Source organism: Drosophila suzukii, unplaced genomic scaffold, assembly GCF_043229965.1.
Source record: "Drosophila suzukii unplaced genomic scaffold, CBGP_Dsuzu_IsoJpt1.0 scf_8, whole genome shotgun sequence".
NCBI classification, from domain to species: Eukaryota; Metazoa; Arthropoda; class Insecta; order Diptera; family Drosophilidae; genus Drosophila; species Drosophila suzukii.
The window spans coordinates 1913407-1923112 of record NW_027255940.1 but is presented as its reverse complement, the minus strand read 5'-3'; the positions used below and the strand labels follow the sequence as shown (position 1 = coordinate 1923112).

At 31.3% G+C, this 9706-nt stretch overlaps 1 long non-coding RNA gene across 1 annotated transcript; it reads left to right on the top strand.

Annotated features, from left to right (window-relative positions):
• The first annotated feature begins 1517 nt into the window (after positions 1 to 1517).
• LOC139355079 (uncharacterized) lies at positions 1518 to 3262 on the top strand. Its single transcript, XR_011605825.1, has 3 exons — positions 1518 to 2503; positions 2591 to 2647; positions 2711 to 3262. It is a non-coding gene; the product is annotated as an uncharacterized lncRNA (long non-coding RNA).
• The last annotated feature ends 6444 nt before the right edge of the window (positions 3263 to 9706 follow it).

Sequence of the window (9706 nt, the reverse complement as noted above, 5' to 3'; positions counted from 1 at the left end):
CTATACCCCAAACTGGACAACGGAAATTTTTCGAATTCGGAAAGTACAAAATACATCCCCCACCACATATTTACTTGAGGACTTGAAGGGTGATCCAGTACAAGGTGGTTTCTATAAACAAGAAATTAAAAAAACAAAATTCCCTAATACTTATCTTGTTGAAAAGATTGTGAAACAAAAAGGTGATTATGTGCTTGTGCGTTGGCTAGGCTTTTCAAAATCAGAAGATAGTTGGATTCATAAAAACGAAATTCTATAAAGAACAAGTGGAAGCATAGAACAATTAAAATGTAGGCATTGACGTCAATGCGTGAAAATAAATTATGTTTCTTCTTCACAAGCACGCAATTCCTATTTATAAACGGAACGGAACTTGATTATGAGCTTGTGCGTTGGCTAGACTAAAAGAGTATATACAGATAAGAATTTTGGGTGGAACTTGATTATGTGCTTGTGCGTTGGGTAGGCCTTTCAAAATCAGAAGATAGTTGGATTCATAAAAACGAAATTCTATAAAGAACAATAAAAATGTAGACATTGACGTCAATGCGTGAAATAAATTATGTTTCTTCACAATCACGCAATTCCTATTTATAAAGTGTGAAGAAAAGCATGTACAGATAAGAATTTGAACAGAACGTTACATATAGTATTTATATATACAAATCTGGAGGGTATAAAGGCGGAAGAATTTCAAAAAGTGTTCAGTTTCCATCTATTCGTTCACGCAACTCAATTTCGGATCGTTTGCTTATTCATTCGATAGTTCGTTTGTTCGATTGTCAAAAAAAAAAACAAAATCAAAATTAAAATGACGGTTTTTATAATATTTTTTGTGATACTTTCCCTCTTTAATCCGATGGTGAAAATGGTACCACTCCCCAATGAAATGACTTTAATTGAAAACCCATCGACTTCCAATAATTCGATTGGGTTATTTATCAATGTTCCAAAACTAAAAAAAATCATTAAAATTGACTTAAAATTTGAGATCCTAGAGGACAGTCATATTTTTATGGATCTCATAAACAAGACAAGTGATGAAAGTGAGAAACCAAACTTAAAAAGTGAACTCGATACTAAAATATTTAATGCTATTAATGGTAGCATTAATGAAAAATGATGCTTGAATATTTAAATAAAAAAGAAAGTCAGATTAGTACAGATAAAATATCAATTAACGATATTAACGATTTCAAAATAACTAATAGTGATATTATAACATAATCTGATTTAGTAGGGAAATATGTTTGTTTTTACAAGTACAAGTGCAAGTACAGTTGAAGAAGAAATATCTACATCAACATCTACTACAACTACATCTACCTCAACTACAACAAGTGCAACTACACCTACAATGAGAAGGGGAATTCTGGAGGAGGAGGAGAAGGAAGAAACAACAACTACAACAGCAGCAACTACATTAAAAAAAGAACTTCTGGAAGAAGATACAACAAAAACAGCTACATCAACAACTACAACCCCAACCAATCTTTTCGATTTTAATAGCAAAAATAAAAGTGTTGATCACATAGAAAATAAGAACATAGGAGAAGAAAAATCAGAAAAAATTGATATGGGTATAATTGATAGTGAGACAGAATTTGAAAACGTAAGTCGAGCACCAACATTTAGTAATACGTCACAAGAATTAGTGTTGGGGATCAGTGATAGTGATACAGAATTTGAAAGTGTAAGTCGGGTTCCAATAAAAACGAACACTACTTATAAATTAAAAAGCACTGAAAACATACACAACTCTCAAATCGAATTCACAAAGAGAGGTATAATTGAGAATTTTAAGCAAAAATTAGTTGAAAATGAAAGGAGAATAGGAGGGCATATGGATTTGGGAAGAAGGGGTCTAAACAGATTCTTTACCATCCAATACAAAACTGCTACAGTAGGAGTTAAATGTCATTACAATAATATATATAGAAGAACACATTCTAGGCGAAGTTTAAGTAAATCTAAGCGTATGAATTTAAAATATTTATCTAATCGCCACCGCCATCAAAAATCTAAACGCAATACTAATACCCCCTTAGCAACTTTAAGAATAAATTGTTTTGAATTTGCAGAAGTTTTATCCCAAACAGTAATAAATGCAGAGAGACGAAAAGATAGGATTGTCTATGAAAAAATATCAAAGGATGCTGATCTTCTCTCCAAACAAGAGAGTAAAAGAGAAGAGATAGAAGAAGAAGAAACAGGTTATCTTAGTGATGGTCCACAAATCCAAGAAATTGAAATAGAGGAAGCAGAAAGAATTAATGGGATATATTTAAGAAAGAGAAATTTAGCAGCTCAAATGATGCTTGAATATTTAAATAAAAAAGAAAGTCAGATTAGTACAGATAAAATATCAATTAACGATATTAACGATTTCAAAATAACTAATAGTGATATTATAACATAATCTGATTTAGTAGGGAAATATGTTTGTTTTTACAGAATATAAAAATAGAAGATGAAAATAATAATTCGAGTAAATTAAAAAAAGGTGAGTTTAATATATATATATATATATATATATATATATATATATATAATTTTATATACTAATATATATATATATATATATTTTCAGAACTCCAAAACATAAATAAAAAAGTTGAAAATAATATTTCGGATGGAGCTCAAAAAGGTTGGTTAAATACATATAAAATAATATTTGTATATATATATAGTAAAATATTTATATTTTCAGATCTCCAAAACATTAATAAAAAAGAGGATGGCAAATTTTCTCATAATTTGTATGGTGATGACGATGATGATGATGATGATGATGACCATGATACAATCCTTTATGATGATGAAAATCCGGAACCATGTATTCCAAGATCATCTAGTGAGGATGAAACTATTCTTGTTGAGGGTGGTATAGATAACTATGTTCAAACTATACCGTTTAATTTAGATGAAGATAATGATAAATACATTAAATCAATTCCTTTAAGTAATGATGACAATAAAGTATATAGATTACAGGGTGGTATAGATAACTATAAACAAACTGTACCACTAAACATAGAAGAAAGTAAACAAATTGAATGTAATTCAAAGAAAATATTGTAATTCTTCTGTTAAATTCAAATTTTCATGTTCTGTTAATTCTCATAAATTTTAACATTACCCTGTAAGTAAAAGCGATGTTTGTTCTGTTAAATAAAAATTTTATAATAATAATAATAATAATATTGTGAATTGTAATATTTAGTTTATACATTACCTTACATTTTACCCTTTAAATAAAAAAGCGTTGTTTGTTCTGTCTTATTTACAATTATAGAGTACATTTATTCATTTTTTTTACAATCTAATAAATTTAATTCTAGTTCTGTATAAAACATTTCAAATTCACATTCATATATATTTTTCTTAAATTTTTCTATTTCATTCTCTTGATAATTATTTCTATTAGAACAATTCTCTATTTCTTTTATTCTTTGTTCATAAACATAAATATTTGAATCCATTTCATTAAGTTTATTTTCTAATCTTTTTTCATCTATTTTATAATGGCCATATTGTAGTGTATTAATTTTATTGTCTTGTATAAGAACCTTTGTGTCTTTATGACTGAGAACTACTTTTTTACATTTAATTGTTGATAAAAGATGATTTTTAGATCTAATCATTGACATAGAGCCTACCACTTCCTCTTCCGAAAACAAACATTTTTTAAAACTATTAAAAGTTAGTTGATCTATTGCACTTCTTTTAACACCCTTTGATTTTTTCACTGTTTTTTCAGAGCTGTCATTACTATTAGATGTTTTAAAGGCATACATTTTTGATCTCAAACCAACAAATTCAGTCATAGGTCTTCCATTGAGTTCATCTTTAAAAAACCCAACCTTTTTTTATTAGCTTTAGGAAAATTATAGAGATTAAGTAATTCATCAGAATAATCTGATGTATCAAACTTCATCTCAACATCATTCTGAATATCTTTATAAAAATCTTCAGTGTTAATGGTATATATAAAAGAATCTGTATCCATATAATTTAATTGAACATTTTCATTGTATTTAGGTTTGATATAATTATAATGAAAATCATACATTTTCCATTTCGATAAATCTAATACAGCAAAACCTAAATATAAAGGTTTGTTGAACAACACATTTAATCTTTTCATTTGAAAGGCAAAGAAGATTTCTGAAAACTGTTTGACACTATGGAAGTTTGACTTTGAAATAAGAGATCTACCGCAATGCCTTTTTGGACCAGAAGAATCGGATGGTGAAGCACTTTCCCATTCAGTAATTAATTTAATATTAACGCGCTTATCTACATTTTCCATCGTTTTACCGTAGACAGCATTATTTAAAAGTTTAAAAAAATCTTTTTCAAATGTATTTTTTGCATTAGTTCTATGGAATGTATTCAAATCAATATATGTTTTTAGCCAAGGTTTCTGAAAGAAGCGAAGACCTCTATGAATTTTTGTTAGAATTAATCCATTTTCTATACACTGTTGAAGATTTTTATAATGAATTATATATTTTTCTTTATCCCTTAAATCAGCAATTAATTTTTTTATTTTGTCTGACTTTGTTGGTAACTGATTATTACAACAAAATGGAAGGTCATTATGTTTATCGTGCAATTTTAAAGGATATTTTAAATCTACCTCAAAAATGTATCCATATTCACTATCATCTGCAATCTCAGCAATGTTAATACTATCAAGTTCCCCCCTTGAAATCCATTCAAAACCTCCATATGGTAAAGATTGTGACATAGCCCAACCATATAAATTATTTGCATCCAAATAAATCAAATATGATGATTTTTGAGTACTATCAAAATTCTCAACATATTTATTATTTGCTTTAGCATATCTACATGTACATTGAACTAAGCCACCACGAATACCACTTTGAATAAATTTATACTGATCTATATCAGTTAATAAATCTAATTCAATTTTAGTACATTTTAACATAGCTTCCCATGATAATCCTGGTGTAGTGAAAAAATGTGCTGGATCAAGTGAATAAATTTTACTACAAAGTCTTCGAAAGTTTTCAAAGACATCAGACATTAATAAAACATCTGTTTTTAAATATAATTCTAAATAATCATTAAGATTATTACAAGAAAACTCATTCCATACCTTTTGTGCGTGAGTATAATTTTCAACTGAACATTCATTTTCGGTTAAGGAACTATAGAAAGCTTCTCTAGGAGGTAATTTACTTTCTTTTAATATCTCAACTCAATCTAAATATTCATATGGAAATACACCCTTTCGTCGCATTAAGTTGAAATGATTTTCATTAGGGAAAAATGATCTTGTTATACACATTTGCTCACTATCTAGATTTGAAGCTAATGTATCTAAAGCAGAAGGCATAAATCGAAACGAGTCTAGAAAACGGATTTCAAAGTTATCACCATTACTTAAAGTTATAATTTTTGAAATTTATATATATTGTTCCTTATTTAATGGAATTACCTTTATTTCACCAGGTATGACTGCCAAATCTTTAATAAATAGATGGCAATCATACCTGGTGAAATTGTGGAAGAAAACAGGAATAAATTTTGGAACTGTATATTTTAAATTACACTCATTATGTGCTGCCCCCCTAAATTTTCCTGTGAAGTGACAGTGATCCCTAACTCTATCCAATAAAAGAGGAGTGTTGCATATATGACAATTATTAGATTTTTGGAAATCATCTTCTTCAACATCTGACATTATTAAAGAAACAGATTTTGAAATATAGTTTTCATATATAAAACTTAAATTTTCTATTAGTGATAACAGGAAATTCATTCCCGAGTTAAATACAGTTTCTAAGACAAACTTATCTAAACTGTTATCATGTGCACACTTTATATAGTATGCATATGAAACAGGTCTATGTATATTTATAATATTTAAATTTAATGTTTCGTTTTTATTAATTGGTTGAAGGATGGATTCAATGTCAGCGTAAACTGTGAATGGGACCATCACTTCCTTTTGAACATTTGTATACCGTAAAGTGGCATCCTTCATGTTGGGTAAACGCGAGACTTTTTTCCCACAGACTTCTGAATGCCGGTTGGCAGCATCTTCACTCAATGAGTAATTTAAGCAAATTTGACAGAACCATTTTTTTGATTTGTCTCTCGAAACTTGAGAGGAAACCAAACTAAAAAAAAGATAAACACAAGAAAAAAAAATTTTTTTTAAGTATGAAAGCAAATAAATATTATGAAATTTAAAAACAAAATCAGGTAAAAGATATAATAATGATAAAATGATAAAACAACTTACTTTGAGAGATTTTTTATCCAAGTATAGTGTGCTTTACATCCTTCCTCCAGTATCAACATATTTATATGATTTCTCCTCACTTCAGGAGAGTAAAATATGGGCCCGAATATAACTCCATCGTCGAATCCAAAAAGTGTAATATTTATGTCCTTATTTATTTCCATAAATTTCGATATATCCGCGGCTTTAGTGGAAATTGCAATCCAGTGAAATTTAGTGTGATCCCATTGACTTGAATTACTTCATCATTTATATTCACTTTATATATATATAACAGATGCACATGTTCGCATTCTTATTTAGTTTACTTAATGCTGCGATTAAGCTCCATTTAAAACAATATTCATCATCTGTGTTTTTTACATTTATAATTGCTTTTTTTCCTTCTAAACAAGAGGGTAGTTTTATATAAGATGATCCTCTTAAGGGTGAACATTGATTAATATTCATCTCCAATCGAGTGAGATGAAGCAAAGTCCATCCACTATCCCTTTCTTGGAATTCTTCCATCCTCGCCAAAATTTTTTCCATGTGCTCCTTATATTCATTTTCAATGTTCGAATCTTACTTTGAAATGACTTTATTTCAATACATTCCTTTTCTTCCTTCAAAAGTCCGTACTCTCCAAAAAGTTCAAAATTTATTTTCACCGATGCATAACTTTCCAACAATGGATACAAGTGAGGTAGAAAAGCTTCTCCTGCTTCCTCCATAAATTGTGTTGGATAAATTACATCATTGTTGGTGTTTTCATATAAGTAGTGAACAATCCTTCCTTGAAATCCAGAACTGATTTTTTTTATCCTTGAATCCACTGGTTCAACAACATTCTTCTTGTGTTGCTCCGTTCGCAGATGATGAGCCCACGAAATGTTACCCGATAGGGTAATGTTGCACTTTCCACAATACTTATTCATTTTTTTGTTTTTATTTTTTCCTTTTTTTTTGGAAGTATTGTATTGTTACTTGTACTTTTCACTTTGTTATACTTTACTTTTACTGTAAAGTATTTTATGTTTTATCAATTTGATAAGTTTACACAACACAAATCTGGGTAGTTCACAGTTCACACAACTTTACTTTACACTTGGTAAAGTATTTTAATTTTTATCAATTTGATAATCTCGCACAAATCGAATTCGGATGGAACGTAAGTTAACACAACTTTACTTTAGCTTTGAATTACCGGAGGGTTCACACGACGATTCTAGATGGTTCGCTCAACTCAAATAGTTTTCTAAAACTGAACTACTTTCCACATTTCTCCTTAACAAATACATTTCTTGAAAACTTAGAAGGTAACCGTTTTCTCTTTCTATAAACGCATGAGAAAAAATTTTCAAATATGATTAAAGAAAAACGTATTTGACTAAACAAACGATCTCATTTGTTTTTGTGTATAAATGTGTATATTCTGTTAGGAACCACCACCACAAGCACCGCCACCACCACCATCCCTCTTACACTCCTACGCTCACTTTCCCATCTAATGCTCGCTAAAGAGGGGAGAGGTTACCGAACTCACGCTTGTTTCACACCACAAAAGTATGCGGTCGAATATCCCTCAAACCAACACCTTTTGACCACAACACCGTAGCCAGGTTACACTAACAGGTGTCACCTACAACCCTAATTGAATCAACAAAACGCCCACGCATAACAAAACAACTTCCCTTCCTCCTCCTCCTCCGCCTAAATATAGTTTTACAAATTCATACGCATGACAAAACACCCCTTGTAAAACGAATAGTTTTCTAAAACTGAACTACTTTCCACATTTCTCCTTAACACATACATTTTTTTGAAAACTTAGAAGGTAACCGTTTTCTCTCTCATGTAAGCGCATGAGAAAAAATTTTCAAATATGATTAAAGAAAAACGTATTTGACTAAACAAACGATCTCATTTGGTTTTGTTCTGTTAGGAACCACCACCACCACAGTCACCATTTTGACCACAAGACCGTAGGCAGGTTACACTAACAGGTGTCACCTACAACCCTAATTGAATCAACAAAACGCCCACGCATAACAAAACAACGTTTTTGTTACACTCCCACGCTCACTTTCCCATCTAATGCTCGCTAAAGAGGGGGAGGTTACCGAACTCACGCTTGTTTCACACCACAAAAGTATGCGGTCTAATATCCCTCAAACCAACACCTTTTGACCACAAGACCGTAGCCAGGTGTCACCTACAACCCTAATTGACTCAACAAAACGCCCACGCATAACGCCTTCTAACCCAAGTTAGAAGCAACATAGTGACCTGTGTGCAACCATTGCACTCCACAAAATCCTACGCATGACAAGACACCTCCTATCACACACGCAAGCCAGGTGTCACCTACAACCCTAATTGAATCAACAAAACGCCCACGCATAACGCGTTCTAACCCAAGTTAGAAGCAACATAGTGACGTGTGTGCAACCATTGCACTCCACAAAATCCCACGCATGACAAAACACCCCTATCACACACGCACCTTTAGCGTGAGAAAAAGACAAGACAAAACAAGACATATCAAAACACCACTCTCTCACACTCCTACACACCACTTTCTAACCTCATTAAGTGACCTGTGTGCAACCATGCTCATCTAACTAGGGTCAGCAACAACCCCCTTTTTGACTTAATTATGCTAATTAGGTCATTAGAACACCTGTGTGCAACCATGCGTGACTAATTAGGGTCAGCAACACCCCCCTTTTTGACTTAATTATGCTAATTAGGTCATTAAAACACCTGTGTGCAACCATGCGTGACTAATTAGGGTCACCCCAACCTCCTTTTTTGACATGATTTATTACCTAGTGAGCCAGCTCCCGTATTAACTACCTACTATGGGCCTTCTTTACATCTTTAAAAGCCCATAACTTAGTCAAATGAACTCGGATCTCGATATGGCATACCTTTATGGGCTTGTGGGATGATTATGTTGTTATCTGCTTTAAAATATATAACTTTAAAGGTAGTAAAACATATGACCGTATTTATGTCTTGATTTTAATTTTGCGAAGGTTAACTGAAACTGGCCTTCTTTCCATCTTTAAAAGCCCATAACTTGGTCAGATGAACTCGGATTTCGATATGGCATACCTTTATGGGCTTGTGGAATGATTATGTTGTTATCTGCATTAAAATATATCTCTTTAAAGGTAGTAAAAAATATGACCGTTTTTATGTCATTGATTTTAATTTTGCAAAGGTTTACTGAAATGGGCCTTCTTCCCATCTTTAAAGCCCATAACTTGGTCAAAAGGACTCGGATTTCGACATGGCATACCTTTATGGGCTTGTGGAATGATTATGTTGTTATCTGCATTAAAATAAATTACTTTAAAGGTAGTAAAAAATATGACCGTTTTTATGTCATTGATTTTAATTTTGCAAAGGTTTACTGAAATGGGCCTTCTTCCCATCTTT